Here is a 21759-nt window from a genome sequence, read left to right on the forward strand (position 1 = left end):
AATGAAAACAATCATTTGTGAGTGATATAATGTATGTCTTTTGTCATCCTCTAGTAGACATAATTTAGTCCCTTTGGTTTTGTGTCTTTGATAAGTTTAGTATCCAAGTGTGTATCCATGTTTGGAATGGGTAGTAGGGTGGTATTTTGGGTGCACTTGATTGAAGCAATGGCCTCCTAGTGTCGAATTTTTGGAGTATGGGTTATGTAATACCTTATTATATTAATGAAAATCAGTTGCAAAATCTTACAAAAAAAATATTGTATAAGGTCTTTCCAACTAGTCATATATTATATTATTTAAATTCAAAAAAAAAAATAGAATTGTTTTGCATAATTTGATGTTTCATTGAATGTTTCTTGTGTGTCTAAAATGGGTTGTTGATTTTATAACAAGTATTGTTCATAAAATAAAATTTATATATTTGAAATATTGGATATAGTTCATCCATATATTCAATTAATTGATACTTTGACTAGGCTATGGACTTCATATAACATATGATACTTGAGAACTATTGATATTTTTGAAGAGATAGGAATAAAAATGAATAAAAAAATCAACATGATACAATATATAAAATATTATGACAAATTATCCTCTTTTCATGTGGTTCCGAACTATGTGATCTTATAATTACAATTCTAACAAACATTGTGCAGATCCAAGAAAATAATCTGAAATATGTCATTCATCTATATATATTTGTAAGTAGAATATAGAATTGACTTGAAAAAGAAATGTCTTATTTCTTATATGTTTCAAGTAGTTCCAGTTTTATGATTTAAACTCTTTGAATTGAATAAATTAGATGAATTAGATTTGACTAATACTTTTATAGATCCCTTTCTTATAGATTCCATTGAGAATAAAAGGAAAGAAGGAATTCATTCATCGTACTAGTATAGAACCTTAAATATTAGGCAAAAGATATTGATATCTTGAAAGCATTCTAAAGAAATCCTCAACTTAAGGTGTTACCAAAAAAAATAACATTAATTGTTAAATTTTCTAATAATAATATTCAATGATATCATTAACTTACATCAATAATATTCAATGATAAAAAACAATGGTTAACTCCTATGAAACAATTCCTCTAAAACCTATTAACAACTTCTTTTCCTGAAGAAAATATGTTCTAAGTGTTTTTTTTGTTCTTTACATCATCCTCAATCAAATTAAAAAAAGAGATCATATTTTCATATAAAAATGATTTTGTTCTTTACATCATCCTCAATCAAATTAAAAAAAGAGATCATATTTTCATATAAAAATGATTCATATCGAACAAACGAATATTATTATGGATAATCATTCAACTTTTTTCTCATTCACAACACTTAGTGTTTTTCCTCCATTAATTAAAAGAAAAACTCATTCATATTAAAAAATATATATATATATAAACTAAGATAGAAGGCGGACGGAGAGCAAGGCGATTAGGGTTCTGAGAAACTCTGTGACGGCGCAGACGGCAACCCACTGGATCCACTCAAGAACTGGACCAAGAAACCTGTAGCGCAGCAGCGTTGCAGGGCACTAGAGAAGGAAAATGGAATCTCCTCAGGGGAGGGCGTCAGAGCCCTCCCCCAGCGCAAACACCTCGCTGCACGGTCCTGAACAGGATTTTGTTTTTGGATCCATCGACAGGGAGATAATGAATCAAGAGAATAGGTATCAGCACGGAAATAAGGAGAAAGAAGGGCGGAAGGACAAAGCCAGCGCCGAACAAGACAATGGGGAGAAACCTAAGGAAGCTCCGAAAGTTTCTTCGACCACATGCAAGCCCATAGCCAAAGAAAGGCCTAGAATAGAGCTGCCGGGACACAAGATTGATCAGCGAATAGAGTACATGCGGGATCATGCCCTTATTGGGAAGTTCATAGGGTTCTGGCCGACGGAAAGAGCCCTATATGGATGGATTGCAGCGAAATGGAAACCCAAAGGAGATGTCACCCTGCAGCTAGGGCCGAAAGGCTTCTTTACGACGATCTTCTTCTGTCTTGAGGACAAATACAGAATTCTGGGAGCAGGGCCCTACTTTTTCAACTCAGTGGGTCTGTATCTGAGGGAATGGATACCAAGATTTAACCCGGATAGGGAAGATCTCACATGGGCGCCAGTCTGGATTCGAATGTACTCACTTCCAGATGAATATTGGGACGAGGACATTCTCAAAGGCATAGGAAATGGAATAGGGGAATACATCAGAGCAGCAGAAGAAACAAAAATGCGCAAATACACCTCTTATGCCCGCATATGTGTCTTCATGCGACTGAATGAAGCTTTGCCAGAATCGGTAACTCTCTCTCACCGTGATGAAGAATGGGTTCAACCTCTGGACTATGAGCATGTCCCCTTTCGTTGTAGAAAATGCCATGCTCTTGGGCATCTCTTCCGGGACTGTCCACTGAATGCCAAAGCCAATACTCCTGATCCCTCAGAAGCCCAGACCCAGGACGGTTTCACCAAAGCCCCAAGCAGAAGGCGTGCGCACAAGAAACCCACTAATGGGAATAAACCCCAACAAAATCACAACCATGGCCCAGCCACAAAGAATAGCTTTGAAATTCTCGCGAGCACCTCTAATGAGCCTCCCTCGATTCCTGAGACCACCCAAGCCCCTCTGTCGTCATCCTCCCCCCTCCCTCCATCAGCCTCCACTTCCAAATCTCAACCTCTCATTATCAATCCAGTTAACCTCATTGATGGACAGAAAGAAACGGAAGGGAAGTGCAAGGATATGGAAGTTGATGGAAAGTCAGACCCCCTACAAAACTCAGAAATCTATATGGAGGGGAGCAATCAAGTGCAACAAATGGAAGAAGAACCAGAGAGCATAGATCTGAATGGATTAGACATTCTAGAACTGGAAATGGCATGCAAAAAGAAAGCATATGATAGTATATCAGAGCATCAGCTCAATAAGCTGGAAGTGGTCATTTCCAGAGCCTTTCATCAGCATCAACTAGGTATTCAGCCAGGAAGCCGATGGGACGGTAGCTTGCCCCCAAAAGATACCAAGAAGAGAGGAAGAAAAACGGATCTTCAGCGAACGATCGAGATTGGGAAAATCCTGGTAGACTCGGGCAGGTATGCTAAGTTGACGAAGTACTACAAACCCTCTTTCAATAGTTAAATCATGAAGCTGGTATCATGGAATGTAAGAGGGCTCAACAGCCCAGGAAAACTCAGAATGTTAAAAAACATGATTAAAATGGAAAAGCCGCAAATGTGCTTTCTCCAAGAAACCAAATGTAATAGCTCTACGTTAGGCAGCATTCTCTCCAAGGCTTGGCCAGGTTGTCGATCGGTTGCGGTGGATGCCTCTGGAGCTTCAGGAGGGCTGGCAATAGCTTGGAGTACACAAGCGATTGCTCTTTCAGATTTTCACGCCTCTCATCACCTCATCCAGGCTGCGTTTCACATCCTAGGTACGAACATCCATGGAAACCTCTCAAATGTTTATTTCCCGCAGGACACAGGAAGTAAAATTGCTCTTCTTGATACTATAGAAGCCTTGAACAACAATAGGAGGCACCCGCTCTGGATAATAGGAGGGGATTTTAACATGATCACCAAGCTAGAGGAGAAGATTGGGGGTAGAAATAGAATGGAACAAGAAAACTCCCACTTCAAGGATTTCATTCAGAATACCTCCCTCATAGATATGCCTTTCTGCAATGGAACTTTCACATGGAGCAATCGCAGAGCAGGCAAGCATCAAATTGCTTCCAAACTGGACCGCTTCCTCATATCAGACAATGCGGTTCACCTTGGAGGAGATTTTTTAGCAGCTATTCTCTCCCACATCGGATCGGACCACTGGCCGATAGCCCTCCAATGGTAAAGACCAGGCAACCAAACCAGAAGACCCTTCCGCTTCGAAGCATTCTGGCTCTCGCATCCCTCGTTTAAAGACTTTGTCAAAACAACATGGACATCCTTCATCCCGCCTGAAGGATCCAAGATGTATCAGTTCCAACAGAAGCTCAGGTTTTTAAAAAATCAATTAAAGCAGTGGAACAGAGAGACCTTTGGCAACATATTTACAGCGCAACAAGATCTAAACAAGGAACTAACGGAACTTCAACAAAGGATAATCACAAAGGGGCACACTGAAGAAACTCTGGAACAGGAACAACGTATCCAAAGCCAATTGGAGGAAAGGAGGAAACAGGAGGAAATATATTGGAAGCAAAAATCCAGAATCAGATGGTTGAAGGAAGGTGAGCGAAATACCAAATTCTTCCACAGAACCACGGTTCAGCGAAGAATGCACAACAACATCCCTTACATCCAAAAACAAGGGGGGGAAAAATAGAGAAGCATGAGGAAATTGAGGAGGAATTCCTCAATCACTTCAATCAGGTCCATCGAGAGCCTGAAGGAGACAGGCGTCCGGCTATTGAGAAAATCACCAAAAATGTGCCAAGAATCATCACGGAGGAGCAAAATGAACTTCTCCTTCGCCCCGTTCTATCTCAGGAAGTGGATGAAGCTATGGCCCAGCTCAAGGAAGGAAAAGCCCCTGGCCCGGATGGATTTACCACAACGTTCTTTCACACCTTCTGGGAGCTAATAAAGCAAGAGGTCTGGCAAATTGTAGAAGAATCAAGAGCTCTCCACTGGCTGCTTCCCTCTCTAAACTCAACCTTCATCGCTCTTATCCCTAAAGAGGAAGATTCCATAACACCTGACAAGTATAGGCCGATTGCTCTTTGCAATGTCATTTACAAAGTCATATCTAAAGTGATTGTGAATCGGTTAAAGCCCCTCTTGCCCCTGCTTATCTCGCCGGAACAGTCAGGGTATGTGGAAGGGCGACAGATCATGGACGGAATTCTCCTCACGCACGAGATAATACACTCTCTCAAGCAAACCAAGCAGGCAGGTATGATTCTCAAATTGGATCTCTCTAAGGCTTTTGATAAACTCAGCTGGACTTACATTCAGCAAATGCTAACAGCCTTTGGATTTTGCTCCATGTGGGTTCGATGGATCATGAGTTTAATTACTTCTACTCACTTCTCCATTCTAGTGAACGGTATTCCCTCCCGCCCCTTCAAACCTTCCCGAGGAATCAGGCAAGGTGACCCCCTATCTCCCTTCCTCTTTGTTCTTATGGCTGAGGGTCTAGGGCGTCACATAAAAAATGCCCTCCACTCTCATAAGCTCAAAGGCCTTTCTGTTCACAACACCCCTGCTAACTCCCATCAGCAGTTTGTTGACGACACCATGCTATTCGGCTACCCATCTGTCCAGGAAGCCTCCTGCTTCAAATCCCTGCTCTCTGATTTTTCTGAAGCCTCTAGCACTAATGTCAACTGCACTAAGTCGCAGATTTTTTTCTTTCACACCCCTCCCTCAGTCAAGTCCGCGGTGACCTGCATCTTGGGTTTTCCCTCTGCCACCCTCCCATCCAAGTACCTTGGGGCTCCTCTCACGGCCTCAGCCATTAAGCATTACTCTTGGCGATCTCTCCTTGAAAAACTCGACTCTCGCCTTAACCTCTGGACTTATAGAACTCTAAATCTAGCCAGTCGGGTGGTGCTCATCAAGTCGGTCCTTCAGGCAATGCCTCTCTACCTGTTCTCAATCCTTGCAGCGCCAAAGTGGGTGTTAAAATGAATAAGGAATCTTCAGCGTGGCTTCCTATGGGGAGGTTTGGCAACTAACCGTAAATGGGCTCTAGTAAAATGGACCACCGTTTGTACTCCCAAAGACAAAGGGGGCATTGGACTGAGAGACCTAGAGCATAGCAACTCCATCATGAGCGCCAAGATCTGGTGGCAATGGGTCACTAATCCAGATAAACCCTGGGTAAAGCTATGGACAGCCAAATACGCCAACAACAGACCTCCGGAGGAACTCATCAGGTTCACTCCCAATGTCAAAGGCTCGCTAATATGGAATGTAGCCAAACAGCACTTCCACTTAATTCAAACGCACAACTTCTGGGAAGTGAGGAATGGCAGAACGGCAAGATTCTGGACGGATGCATGGAACCAGATGCCAAAGCTCAACAGTATTTTGCACCCAGCTCCAGAATTCAACAGGCAGGAGCAGCAACAAGAAAATATCCAACAGTTCTGGTTGCAGGACACGGGGAACGGCTTCAGGAAATGGAAACAGGGTAATCAGTTAATCTATAACACAAACCTTCAAGACGCTGAGCAGCTGGAGCAGGAGCTGCGGAAAAGAAATATCAGACAGAACGAAGGAAATGACATCCTTCGTTGGGGATATCAACCAAAAGGCACCTACACCCCTTCAGAGGCGTACAAAATAGTAAGTAATATTAACATCCCGTCTAACCCAATATGGCGCAAAATCTGGGAGCTCGACTCCTGGCCCAAAGTCTCTCACTTTCTATGGTTAGTAGGACATAAAAGGATACTCACCTGGGATAAATTAAGAAGAAGAAACTTTCATGGTCCATCCATTTGCTTCAACTGCAATTGTAATGAGGAAACTCTCCAACACCTCCTGGACTCCTGCCCCTTAGCCAATCAGCTATGGGAAAAGGCAAGCTTCAGATGTCAAAGAAGATGCAGAATGGAGAACGACATTACTAACTCTTTAAGACAATGGCCTCAGAAACCTTACAAAAGCGAGCTCCCCAACTGTCTATGGAACATAATCCCTGGTCTAATCCTTTGGAGCATATGGAAGGAAAGAAACAAACGAATATTCAAAAACCAATGTTCTCCGATCGAGGACATATGGAGGAGGTTTTGTGGAAATCTCAAAGAAATGCTACTGCTAAGATCATGGGCACAGGAGGATCTACCCTCTCTAAACAATGAGAAAAGTATCCTAGACAACTGGCAACTGCATCTTCCTAAGGAACTTCATAAGAAAGGCTCTGCCAAAAGTAGCAATAGCAACAAAGGCAAATGGACCCCCCCTCCAAAGCATTCCTACAAGCTCAACTTCGATGGTGCTTCCAAAGGCAACCCTGGTATGGCTGGTTTCGGAGGCATTCTAAGAAATCACGAAGGCTCTCCCATGCAGATATACTTTGGCAATATAGGATGGGACACTAATAACTCAGCTGAGCTAGAAGGACTTTGGCGAGGGCTCATTCTAGCTTGGAATCTCAACCTCCAACCATTGGTCATGGAAGGAGACTCCTAGATTCTCATTAACATGGCCAAGCGCATCCAGAATGGATCCCAAGCAAGGAAAATCGCCACTAGTTGGAGGCTCGAAGCAAGGCTGGAGGCTATTGAACAATTGCTTCGCAGCAACAGAGCCATCTCTTTTACTCATATAAAAAGGGAAGGCAACAAGGTTGCGGACCTTCTCGCCAATATAGGAGTGGAAAGCGAGAACACCCTTCTCACTGGAAATACCACCATAATTCCAAATATTGTCCAGGCTCAGGAATGCGATAACTTGGTCCAATGGGATGCTGCTGACCCGGATGCGGGTGATAGTACGGGTGGCAGGGAGGAGCCACATGCCAGCCATGTGGTGCCCCGAGTTCAATCTTAAATGTTATTGCGTCTCTCGCCGCCGAGGATTAAAAGCTCAGGTGTGGGTGAAGGGAATTCAATGCAGCGTCCGGTTAATTGGTGCGACTGCAATTTGCAGTTATGGAGAACAGGTCTCGAGGGAATGTTGAGGATATTAAGGTGGGTGATGGTATGGAGCAGGTTCACGCTCAGCGCTGTGGTTACGAGGTTCAGGCTCCTGCTTGTTGTTTTGTTCTACAGGCCACAGCTCTTGCTGTTAAGGCCAGTTTTCAAGGTGATGAGGGTTGTCTCCAGCCCGGAAACTCTGCTGGTTGCTGCCTCTGCTCTATTCAGTGTTATCCCAGGTCTGCTGGGAGCGGCTCTAATTCAGTTGGGGGCTGTCTCAAGCTGGGAAGGTCTTCAATTGCTATACTGCTTCAAGCCGCCGGTACTCCTGCAAAAATGGTTAGACCCCGGCAAAGACTGCTCAGTCGACGAGGTTCTGCTCGGGGAGGGTCTTCTCGTCCTCCAGCTACAGAGCCCCATCTCCACTGTTGTCGCTGTAATTGCCACAGAAGGGCAGAGGCCAATCCCCTCCAGGCGAGCCAGTTCATGGACGCGAGCAGTCCAAGCTCTGAACCGGACCCTCTTCCTGCGTTTGGCTCCGCCATCTTCACTTTTGGCGGCTCGAAGAATAAACCCCGCATTAATGCTCACATTTCGATCTTATTCATCGAGGAAACTCAGGATGGTGAAGGTGGTTCGCGTAGTAAGGAGGAGCTCCCAGATGAAAGCATGGAAGGCGACGAGGAGAGACCAGCGGGGGCTCCCGTGCAAGCTCCCAATCGCCCTCAGGCTCAGCAGGCGTCGACCTCCAAGGAGAACACTGTTGAAGACTGGGACTCCTTCCCCACTGCAGAAGAACGAGAGAAGTATGGATGGTGCAGAATTGTCGAGGAGAAGCCGGAGGACTAACCTCCACTGGTTCAACCTATCGTCTTCCACAATTGTGCAGGTCCTGTTCCGGTTTTATGTCTATGTCTATGTCTCTCTGGTTTATGTTTCTGTCTATGTCTGCTATGGCTATGTCTCTCTAGTTTACGTTTATGTCTATGTCTGCTCTGGCTATGTCTATAACTCTTTTGATGCCCCTGCGAGGGATGTACTTCTCTGCTCCGGTGCCCCTGCGCGGGATGTTTTTTGTATGGTATGGATTCACTGTCATATTATGATGTCCTATGAAGATAGTTTTGTCTGGTCGCGCTGCCCCTGCGAGGGCGAGACTAGTGCTGGGAAATCATGCTCCAAAGAGACACAGTCAGCCTTGGGCAATCTGAATATATGCCTGTAATGTTTTTTCTGTACATAATAGAATAGAATAGATTTACCGAGAAAAATATATATATATATATAATTTTATTCATCAAATCACAAGTATATAACAAACACACATGTATATTAAACAAACATATATATTCACAAAGTAATAAATAAACATGTATATTAATCTATGATTAGAACAATTCTTTCAATTTGCCAATTGAAATAAATTCATTTGCTACTGATAAGAGATGTTTTTCCTCGATTAAAATATTTCTACAATATTTGTTTTAATGTAAGTGTCACATACTAAAAGGTTTGTTTATTTGAATAAAAATCTTTTATATAAAAAGGAACGTGGTTTTTTTAAATATTTAATATAAATTGAAATTTTCGTTAACTCCATTGTTGATTTGAAATGGTTAAATTTTTCATGCATATAGGATTGAGTTATTATATTTCACAGGATGTATTGTACCATATAATTTTCCCATGTCCGGTTAATCTTTATATTTTGTTAATTTCAATTTAAATATAAATTAAAATATTTATATATTTAAATTTTTAATTCTTTTATTAAATATATAATTTTTAATTATAAATATTATATATAAAAAAATTATATAAATATTATATAATATTTTTTATTATTAAATTTTTTATATAATTTATTCTTTAAATAGATTTTTTGAAGATTTGAAATGACTGGTATTTCAATGCATATCTTGAACATTTTATTTAACTTTACTTTAAATACAAACCTTAAAAATTTGAAAACATGGGTATTTCCCAAATGTTGAATTATGATACTCCAATGCATGTATTGAGCTTTTCATTTAACTTTACTTTAGATACAAACCATGAAAACCTTTATATGTTGGGTTATGATACTGCGATTCATGTATTGGACATTTCATTTAACTTTACTTTAAATACAAACCATGAAAACCTTGAAGATTTGGAATAGTTGGTATTTCCCAAATGCTGGGTTATGATACTTCAATGTATGTGTTGAGCATTTCATTTAACTTTACTTTAAATACAAACCATGAAAGTGTTGAAAACCTGGTATATATTTAACGTTTACATATTTTATTAATCAATAAATATATTGTTTGTTTCTTCTCATAAATTTGAGCGCGAATGCTATATATGGAAATGGTTTTATGTAAACTGATTATATGTTATCACTAGGTTTTTCTATATTATTTAAATATGATTGATATATTTAAAAAAAATAATTTAAAAGAAAATATTATAAATAGAATTTGATTTATCTTTAAATATTTTATATAGTTGTTATATGAAAATTGTATTTTATATTATCTGTTAATATGAAAGTAAATATTTTATTTTATTTAAATTTTATATTAAAAGTATTTAGATAAATTATAAATAATATGGTGATATAATCTTAATCAATAATAATTAAAATTATAATAATTACTATGATAATTATTATAATTATAAGTTTAAAAAAAAAATAGAAATTAGATAAATATATATATTATAAAAATGTATAATAATGCTATTGGGAAAATGTATAATATCCCCTCCTATTGGATCTCTTCCTATTGACCCTGAGTTCCAGTGAAGATGAAATATGACATATGGAATGCTTACTTCGGCATCAGGGCATCCCACATCAACTAGCATGAGATAGGAACAAGACCCTGATTTGATTGGATTTCTTGGACAATAACTTGAATGAACATACCACGAAGTATGAATTCTGAATGCAACATATGAAAATAGCACATAGGAAAGTGCTTAGAATCAACAACCATTGATGAAAATCATTGTCAGCAGCAAGGAGCAAGGTACGAGCCACTCAACCAAAGGGTGAGGACCATAGGGACAATTAGAAGACACTCGACTGGATGCTAGGAGGGAGAGGATGTTAACGTTCACCATTCATATGGTGAGGAACACGAAGATGAAGGGGTAGGGCCCCCGAAATAGAGGGATTTAGAAGACTCATCCAACCAACGAGAGGGTGAGGGATTTCTCACTCAACCATTGAGTTGCCATCGTTTTCTCGCTCAATTGATAAGGAGAGGATGCTACAACATGGTTCGACTAATAAGGAGAGGGCCACCATCGAGGAGACAATTAGGAAAATGGAATCCAAGGTACAAGAAAAATCCCACTATGTGAATACAGCTCTTTTCATCGAACACAGGGGAAACAACTCAGTAAGTGACTAATGATGAATGTCATATGGTGAGTGCAAGGAAACCTACTAGTAATGAAAGTAAGTCCTATGGTGCTATCAAATCTAATTCTATCTCCCAAAGCAATGCATTGTACTTGATAGGAGAAGACTCATCAATGATAAGGCAATGTTGAAGAATTCTACGCTAGTATGAGGAAAAGAACAAGATTGTTGATGAACTGAGAACAAATTGCAATAGGGAAGGCCGACATGGATAGTCATGATATCTTAGGAATGGTCAATAGAAGTTATAAGCTTGCCTTAAACATTAGCAAGACATAATAATGACTTTGGCAGCAACTGACTCCAAAAGGGACGGACCAATGATGTAAACCATCAACGTAGGAGGCATTGAGGTATTCTCCATAAGTATTGCAAGAGTAATCAATTATAGGAGTAAAAGCACAAAAGCCAAATGTAGGGTTACGACAACTACTCCTCTCTCTACTATGGATGGATATTGGGGGAAGCAGTGAGTGGATATTCCCCTGCAGAGAGCCGGATGAGGGGGGACCTTCACGTCCGGTCCGGAGGGCGGGGATATCCCGACCCTACTATCACTATGCCTTTGCAATGCTACTTGGTTTAACTATATTTGTGACCTTTTCTCGTATGTGGGATTTGATATCTCCTTGGGTAGATAATCGATCGTCTTTCATTTCGATAGTGAGTAGTTTCTCCCCATAGGATTCATTATTTCTTAAGTAAGGGGGGTAGAACTAAAGGAGCTTGCCAGGATGGGGCCGCCGCCCTGCCTGCTGGGAGGGAGGGCGCCTCCATCCAGTAGTTTGTTCCTTTCTCTCCCTGATCCCGGTTCTTTCGAGAAGACTAAGGGAGAGGCCCCCCGGACCCGACAAAACCTGACAAAAGCAACTGAAAAGAAAGTGACCGCTTTATACCACTGGTAGCCCGCTTCACTCTCGCTCGTGAAACGAATCAAGTGGGGGGGGCGGATTCCCCGGTGGCTCTCACCCCGTGGGGGCTATGGGGAGTCGGGATTCGGATTGCTTGCCCTCCCCTTGCTTGATGGATGAATAAATAGATTGATTCTGGCTGGAAGGAGTTTCATTCAGGGTGAGGGTGGTTCTGGCTGGAATCAAGAGGGGAGAAACTCCGGAATCACCCTCACTCACCGATCACCTGGGAGGGTGATACTCTAGTATAGGAACTGTAGTTGAAGGAAGTAGGTTCTAATTTGTGAGGGAAGGGGAAGATGAGGGAAGGGGAAGATAAGGTAAGAGATATATCTAAGGGAAGGGAAAAGAATGGAAAGGCAAATTATATAAGTGAGTTCACCCTATATATAAGTGAAGATAAGGCTAATCACCCTATCCTTCCTTTACTACACCCAGGAAGGTAAGTGAGTTATGGTAGGTGGTTTGCCTATCCCCGAAGGTAAGTGAGTTAAGGTAGGTGATCCCAAGGTAAGTGAGTTAGGTATGTGGGAAGACCCTAAGGTAGGTGAGTTAGGTAGGTGGGAAGACCCTTAGGTATGTGAGTTAGGTAGGTAGGTGGGCCAAGGTAGGTGAGTTAGGGTAGGTTATCTGACCTGAACTCAAGCTAGGTAGGCATGGGTAGACTTATTACTAGATGAGTTATGGTAGGTGGGATGGCTTTACAACTAGGTAGGCATGGGACGAGAATATTCTAAGGGAGGTAAGTGAGATGGCTTTGCTAACTAGATAGGCATGGACCTTATCAGGGCGTAGAAGCCAAAGGTGTAGCAAGCTTTGTTCTTTTGAAGGCGTGGAGGGCAAGGACATGGCTTAGCAAGTAGGGTTATTTAAGTTCTTTAAGCCGAGGAAAGGAATGGCTTAGCAATTAGCAAGCTTAGCCATTAGCATAGAAAGATTAATGCTAAAGCGTAATTACATATATAATATATAAGAAGGCACAATTACATCTATAAGGATAGATAGATTTCTCGCTATCCACAAGTAAGAGAATAGGACCTCAGACTTATCTATGCCAAGCTCCTCACTATGGTATGTCACCCGGGGTCTCTTGCACCAGTATAAACGAATCAACCCAGGAGGGCAATCTTAGAAGCAGACAGTTTAGTAGCGAAGCTCTGCAATGTCTTATTAGAAGGTATATTCTCTTCGATCAGGACCCCTTTGGCCTTGATGAAAGCAGCAGACATAGTGGATGGAGTGCATCGAGAATCTAGATCATCCAAGGAGGTGGATGTGGATCCCTCGAAGATGATTATACGAACCGTCTCACTGACTCCCCCCTTCTTTTGAACTGAACACCTAACCTCGCTTCTTAAGGGGATATCAACTAAGTGAGTTGCATTATGCAAGAGAAAGCATTATACATCTAACTTGTCTTACTGGTTCATGTCGGTACCACTCCTTTCCAATAATGCCCCAATAATGGATGCAACTTAGGAAACTACTATGCATGGCATGCTATAGCATTGATAAATAGTAAGTAGTTAGCCTAGATCCATCCATAGTAGAGAGAGGAGTAGTTTTTGTAACCCTACATTCGGCTTTTGTGCTTTTACTCCTAGGATTGATTACTCTTGCAACACTTATGGAGAATACCTCAATGCCTCCTACGTTGATGGTTTATATCATTGGTCCGTCCCTTTTGGAGTCAGTTGCTGCCAAAGTCATTATTATGTCTTTCTAATGTTTAAGGGAAGTTTATAACTTCTATTGAGCATTCCTCGGATATCATGATTGTCCATGTCGACCTTCCCTATTGCAATATGTTCTCAGTTCATCAACAATCCTATTCTTTTTCTCATACCAGTGTGGAATTCTTCAGCATTGCCTTATCATTGATGAGTCTTCTCCTATCAACCACAACACATTGCTCTAGGAGATAGAATTAGAGTTGATAACACCATAGGACTTACTTTCATTACTAGTAGGTTTCCTTGCACTCACCATATGACATTCATAATTAGCCACTTACTAAGTTGTTTCCCCTGTGTTCGATGAAAAGACTTGTATTCACATAGTGGGATTTTTCTTATACCTTGGATTCCATTTTCCTCATTGTCTCCTCAATGGTGGCCCTCTCCTTATCAGTCGAGCCACGTTGTAGCATCCTCTCCTTATCAGTAGAGCGAGAAATTGATGGTGGCCCGATGGTCGAGCGAGAAATCCCGTACCCTCTCATTAGTCGGATGAGTCTTCTAAATCCCTCTATTTTGGGGGCCCTAACCCTTCATCTTTGTGTTCCTCACCATATGAATGGTGAATGTTAACATCCTCTCCCTCCTAGCATCTGGTCGAGTGTCTTCCGACCATCCCTATGGTCCTCACCCTCTAGTTGAGAAGCTCGTACCTCGCTTCTTGCTACTGATAGTGATTTTCATCAATGGTTGTTGATTCTAAGCACTTTCCTATGTGCTATTTTCATATGTTGCATTCAGAATTCGTACTTCGTGGTATGTTCTTTCAAGTTATTGTCCAATAAATCCAATCAAATCAAGTTCTTGTTCCTATCTCATGCTAGTTGATGTGGGATGCCCTAATGCCCTCCTTCTATTGGATATATTATTATACTAGCTTGATTTTCCCACTATAATGGTTAGTAAAAATATACTAATGATAGAGAATAAGAGATGGTGGAGGCTTCACACATTATGAGATTCAACATATATACTTTAATAAATCATTACTGATGTTTTGTGTATTACTTTTAAATGAAATAAAAAAATTATGATAATTTCATCTCTTGTGCTACCTGAAGTTTCAACAATGCGTTGATGCTTGCATTGAATCCATTATAAAAAGTGCATTTAAAGTGAATAAAATCATTTTGAAACTTTTCTAATCTTTCAAACTGTGTCATTATGTAGTGTATTGTACCAAAAACATTGTCTTCATGTGCTTGCACCTCGTATTTCATCTGCCAAAGTCAAACATTGTAAGAACTCGCCTTATGGAGTATTTGATTGGCATGAATTTTGTTATTTTTGCAGATATGTTTATTTCAATGTTTTACATATATTTACAAATTTATGCTCTATGAATAAAATGCATTATTTAAAAATGGGAAAAAATGTCATGATAGATTTGATCACTTGTTTTGATTGTGTTTATATGGAACTCAATATGTTGGTTGATAAATTATCAAAAAAGGGACTCTAAAGTTTAGGAAGACTAGATTATTCTACTTCAATTTAGAAATGATTTTCTTGTCAACATTATTTAGTTAATATTTTTTTCTTGGATTAGTTTATATGTATTATATGTAATAGGTTTGTTTCAATTCTAAAGGTATATGAGGGAAGCTTCTATGGCTTAGATGACTCTTACACGCTTAAAATAAAACTCTATTGCTTCTATTCCTCTATACTTTGATTTCCTTCTATTCATTAACTCTATAACCATTCTAATGAATCCCCTTCCAACTAACTTATGTAGAGCCTTCTCCCACACTGTCCCCATCCCCAGGCTATCGGAGTGTGGGGGGATTAGTTACACATGGTTGAGCTCGTGAAAGATCACGTAGCCCAATCAGAGTTTGTGTTCCACTGGTAGATCCTAGCTTCGACACCAGTAGGAGTGTCAAAGGTAGTGTTTCTATCTTTTTTGATGATGTTATAGAGAGTGGACCATCTTCACCTGTCATAGGTACACCTCCTGCTTTTTTAAATCCATTTTAAACCTTATGTGTTTATGTCTTCAAATTGTATTTAACTTTTAAATAGACTTCAATTGATGTGCTTGAATTTAATGTATATTTCATTATGTTTATTTTTATATATATATTAAATTATGTTTTTTATTTACAGAGCCTGAGCAAGGTGAAGCTAAGGGTGACAATGTAATTTCGAACTGTCCATGGGATGATGCCAAAACCATTATCACAATCACGGATGTTAGGGCCAAGCATGCATGGATTACATGAGAGTTGGGTACACTCCCTATCCACTCGCCTACTAGACATAACTTGACTTTGATGTTGGAGAGCATCAATCAGTTGATCTAGACCTACCAAAGGGTGGGCCCACATAGTGACCTCCTACATGCCATACATAGGACTAGAGGTAGGAGGTTAGAGGCTTAGATATTTGGGAGGCACTGAAATTCAACACCAAGGACATTGATGTGAGTGGGGATTTTTTTGACATCCCTTTGGGCCATTGTGCTAGACATCATGGTTTGATTCCACTCAGATATTTTAAGAATATTGCTGCATCCCCTTTTGTTTACGATCCATCCATTAGAGCTTGGGGCCAATTCCCCTGCCATGAACATGTCACTCTTTACTTTTCTTGACATGCATATGTAGAGTTCATGTTGCATATGAGGCCAAATTACACTAGCACCATATCATAGTTTTATGGACCCCACAGGGGATGTAGCTATGATTGTCCCAGGGCTCGTAGGGACCTTGTGCATGTACCACCACCTTCGAGATTTGTGCCACCACTGTCTCAAAGCATAGGATTACCAATGAATCTAGAGGATTTGCCACAACTCAACATTGAGACTGGGGATACCATTACAGATAGCATGCAGACCACATTGGCTAGTGTGCAAGTCACATTGCATGGAGAGATGAGAAAACCACCATCATTGCCTCATCACTTGTCAGTGCCATTAGTTGATGATTCAAAGTTCAATATTCTATTCCCTAACAAGGTTTTGTCATATGCATGCATGTTTCGTGATGCCATCTATGAGACTTGGAAGGTGTATGACCCACATGACATACACCACGTACATATATACCAAAATTTTGACTCTTATCATCAATTTATACATATTTATATTAATAATTTCATATCAGCAAGAATTTATATTAATAAGTTCATCATAACATCTATACACAAGGCTATATGGATGAGATTTTGAGGTCATTTGAGGGGACGGTTGATTGTCCAGAGAAACCTCCATAAGTGCATGTTCAAGTGGAGTCTCTGAAACCTCCACCTCCACCTCATCACTCACATAGAGTAGAGTTGTTATGTAGAGGCACCTGGACCAGCAATTGAAGTAAAATTTTATATTCCTAAGATTTCAACATTTTCTTTTTTTAAGTCCGATGCATGCTAATTAATTCATAGACTAATTATAATTTATTTTTTCGATTGTGTACACAGGCCCAATGTAGAGTGGTGTACATACGATAATGATGTGGCTGCATGAGTGGGATATTTGGTATGGCCAGGTTGTCAATGCAGATCCATCTATGCAGACCCCAATTGTTGAGCCAAAAGCATAGGAGCACCAAAAATCAAATTGATCCTACCCTATCCTACCTACCTTTCATTTGGACTTAAGTGAGGTTAGTAAGTTCATATGTAATTAAATGTAGTTTAATCAAAATAATTTATTGCTATATTGTTTATTTTGAAAATAATTCTAATTAATTTGAATTTGAATCTGTCGTATTGCACTACCAAGATCTGGATGTGATCAATCTTTTCACAATAAAAATCCAGTGATACAAGTCTTGACTCCTGATATCCTCGACATTGGTGTCAAACAATTTCGGTATAACAAGTATACGACCTTCAACTGCTATAATACCATCGTATGATTTGTTTCAAATGATTTGCTCAGCGTGATCATTCATCACACAAAATATTCGCAGTTTCAAATGATTTGCTCAGCGTGATCATTCATCACACAAAATATTCGCAACATAAGGTATACGATTTTCGCATAACCTCGATTACAGATACAAACATCTTGTATCATTTTGATATAACTCCCAGTCAGGACAATTTCTTTGGATTTCTTTTCTACATCATGGATGTCCTCCGGTTGCAGGCCTATAACATCAATAGCCCTGCTGATTTCCTTACACACATCCCTTGGAGTTTGTTTAGTGTCGTCTCCTCTTCTATTGCTCTCATAAGCATCGTCATTTGAATATGGTGATAAAATTGATAAACCCTAAACCCCTAGATCAGTGATAAAATTGCATGCGGACACACCTGTCTAGTTTTTTCATTCAGGGTAAGTCACCACTTATTCCTGTCAGACCAGTCAAATAGGGTGCCGCCAAGCAGTTCGCAGTCCAACAACCCACGCCAGGACGTCCATTTTTCAGGGCGGAGGGTAATTTATTTCAAAATATGAAGCTGCTGGTGGTGCAGAGAAATGTCGAGCCGTTGGAGCAGTTGTTGTTGATCTCACAAGTAACTTTCGTTTGGACGCCTCTTCCAACCCGATGCGTACCTTCCACTTCCGGATCTTGAAGCAATATTGCATTTGATTTAAGGAAACCGGAGGGCCGATACGCGAATGGACGTATCAACGACGATCCACTCCGAAAATAATCCTCACCCCGAAGATGCTCACGCCCAAGATCTTTCCGCGTTGGCCGGATTTGTGAGTTGTCACGCCGGCTATACGAGTTTTCACCGCCGGATTTGGGGATTGCGTCGGCCGGATATGCGAGTTTCACCGCCGAATATGCCCCGAACACACGAGTTATCATCAGTGGATATGCGCGCTGTGATAAAATACTAGAATTATCATCGGTGGATATCCGCGTTATGACTGGATACGCGAAATATCAGCTGATATGCGACTTCCAAATGGATACGCGAACTCTCAGTATTCCATACGCGACTTATCATCGAGATACGCTGCTTATCAGCTTTTAATTCAAAGGATACGCTGTTTATCAACGCTGGATATGTGGGCCATTACTTTAATATGCGAGTTGTTTTTCCGGTTTATGCCAGTGATTTCCGACTAAATTTTTCCATTTATGCCAAAAATGTTGATTTTCTCCTCTTAAACTAACTATGACCTCCGATAAACGATTTATCATCAACTAATACGCGAATTATCAATGAATACGCTGATTATCAAGTTATACGCGAATTATAATGGTAAAACGCGGATTATCAAAGAAGAATACGCGATTTCTCATGGAATACACGGTTTATCATGCCAAGATAAGCAGATCATCAGAGCAAGCTACGCGAGTTTTCGTCAAATAAGCGGATTATCGCCGCTGTGGCGGGTTATGTCCGCCAGATATGCAAGATATTTATAGCGGTCCTTCTATTTTATGGCAAGTGCTATTTCATGGACTATAGCATTATTAATGCTCCCTTACATCACTGTCATTCCGTGGGGATAGACGGTAGTACAATCACGCTGACACCCCGGATTATTTCGGCGATTCCTATTTCCAATCCCATAGGAAATTTATTGCGCCTGACATGCGCCCGAGATAGCCATATATAACACGCCAGTATTTTTTTTCTCTGTACCCATCACCACCGGCGTGTTATATATGGCTATCTCGGGCGCGTGTCAGGGCGCAATAAATTTCCTATGGGATTGGAAATAGGAATCGCCGATTATTTCTGGACAAGCGCTTTCCGGTAAATCATACCATGCATGACCATACCATGCTATGCTATGCATCTGGACGGGGCATCTGAGATGTGACGCGCTGATACCATGCTATGCTATGCATCTGGACGGGGCATCTGAATGTTAACCGAACCATTCAAATTCAAATTCGAAATTTGAACTGGTGAATCCGCCCCGCCAAATTCGAAGTTTGAACTGGTGAACCCGCCCGGCCCAAATTCAAAATTTGAACATCGATAATTGCTATATCTCGCATTTCAAGTCGTCTGGCATCATGGTTCAGGGCGGGCACGAGACATATATCCGGAATTCCTTCCTGGGGTAGCGCATTACCGCCGGTGGAAGCCCGGACGAGAAGAAATTCAGCGGCGTGGGCATAAGCCTCATGGGCAACCACAACGCTGTAACGGACGTTGTCATCTTTTCGGCTGCTGTGGGGATTACAGTGACAGGTCAAGCCAATATCCTCACAGGAGTTCACTGTTATAACAAGGCCACAGGCTTCGGAGGAGTTGGAATCAAACTAATGCTCGGTGGATTGACTCAGATCTGAGGAACATCGGTTCTTATTTGGATTATACCGCCCATTCTTCATGCACTCCATGGCAACAAATTTGGGAAAGCTGAGAGAATCGTTGCTCTCACAGAACAAAAAGGTACCTACAATGCCTCTATTTACAGTCAGGCTCCCCCATATGATTACCTCTACTGTGGTTCCTCGCTGTACGGTGACCTGAATCCTCAGAGAATGAGAGAGTGGATGGCTTATCATGCCAAATTATTTGGCCCTAGATCGCACTTTGTTTTTCACGATGCTGGTGGAGTCCATTCCCAAGTTAGAAAGGTGTTGGAGCCATGTATTACCATAATCAGTTCCTCATTGTGAACGATTGTTTGCACAGGTACAAATTCATGGCGAATTGGACTTTTTTCTTCGATGTAGATGAGTATCTCTATATTCCTCGGCGGAAAACACTGCAATATGTGTTGAATGAGCTCTCTGGCTATACCCAATTCACCATTGAGCAATATTCCATGTCTAACAAGCTCTGCTTGCAGAATAAACTGCACAGCATCTCGGCTAACAGTACTTATTCCAGGTAATAGTCATTATGGTTTCTATTAATCCGAAGAAAAAATTCGAATATGTTTTTGGGGTTTGAAATTCAATGTGATAATTCTGTTGCGCAGGGAATGGGGATTTGAAAAGTTATTATTCAGGGATGTGAAGAGAGGCATAAGGAGAGATCGCAAGTATGCAGTGCAGGCAAGAAATGTGTACGCAACTGGCGTTCACATGTCTGAGAATGTGATGGGGAAAACACAGCACAAGACAGAGGGTTTGATGAGATTCTATCATTATCATGACACCATCACCAGTAGAGGAGAGCCGTGCAGGGAATTTGTGAAATCATCGATGAGAAAGAACGTGAGTTGGGTGGGAGGCATTCCGTATGTATATGATGGCACCATGAAAGCTGTTGCTAAATCCATTAAAAAATTCGAGAGAGACATGATGGGATCCCAGCTTGCATCCATTCAGCAGTGAGCGATTATGTTGGGAAAATTCTGCAAATTGATAAAAGCAAGTACCATTTATGAAAGACCAAATCATTGCAAGAGCTTTGATTTGATCAGGCCGAAATCCAGAGCTCATCAGACTTAGTGTTTAGTGATCGTACCATTCTTTCTAACTCTTGAGCCTGCATCTATCTCTTGTAAATTTCCATGCTTGTTTACCGCGGGGGCGGGATTCTGCCCTGCCCTGCCCGGCCCCGGCATGGTCGATGCATGTAGGTTTATGGTACTGTATTCTTTTGTAAAGTATGAAATTTCAATTTGAGTGGACTTTGCTGCTCCCCGCCATCATTTGTTCACAGATCACTCTCACCTCACCTCACTTTGTACTGTCTTTCACACCACGAGATCCTCGCTTTCAATACCATGCGTTTGGTGGATGACTGGAATCGGTTCATTTCCTTTTCTGTTCTACTATCAATAATAGTATTGCCAGAAATTTGACATTATATGTTACAAAAGTGGATTTCATTTCATTTTCTGTTCTACTATTAGTAGTATTGCCAGAATTGTTTTATAAATTGTTATGACATTATAGGTTACAAAAGCGGAATTTAAAGTTAAACGGAAAAACTAATTTCCTTCGTACTTATTTGTATAATATTCTTTAACATATATGAAAACTCTCTCTTTTATATATATATATAGTATTTTATAAAAATTAAAAAATATATAATTATCCACTAGTCACCGTAACGCATTTTTTCACCTAATCGTCTACAACTCTGAAATTCAATTGCGTCATACAGCACGGGCATGTCTATGCATAAAATAGATTAATCATTCAGCCATGGTTAAAAACTGTTATCTTACAATCCTACCTCCATCCATTGCTTTAAAACGTCAACCCTTTGGATTTCAGTAAATAAAA

At 40.6% G+C, this 21759-nt stretch overlaps 1 pseudogene; it reads left to right on the top strand.

The window, feature by feature from the left end:
• Positions 1–20165: 20165 nt before the first annotated feature.
• Positions 20166–20859, top strand: LOC149193319 (galactan beta-1,4-galactosyltransferase GALS1 pseudogene; annotated as a pseudogene).
• The last annotated feature ends 900 nt before the right edge of the window (positions 20860–21759 follow it).

This window comes from Pinus tabuliformis, chromosome 2_2, assembly GCF_031772625.1.
Source record: "Pinus tabuliformis cultivar Carrire ecotype Pingquan chromosome 2_2, CPIR1, whole genome shotgun sequence".
In the NCBI taxonomy this organism is placed as follows: domain Eukaryota; kingdom Viridiplantae; phylum Streptophyta; class Pinopsida; order Pinales; family Pinaceae; genus Pinus; species Pinus tabuliformis.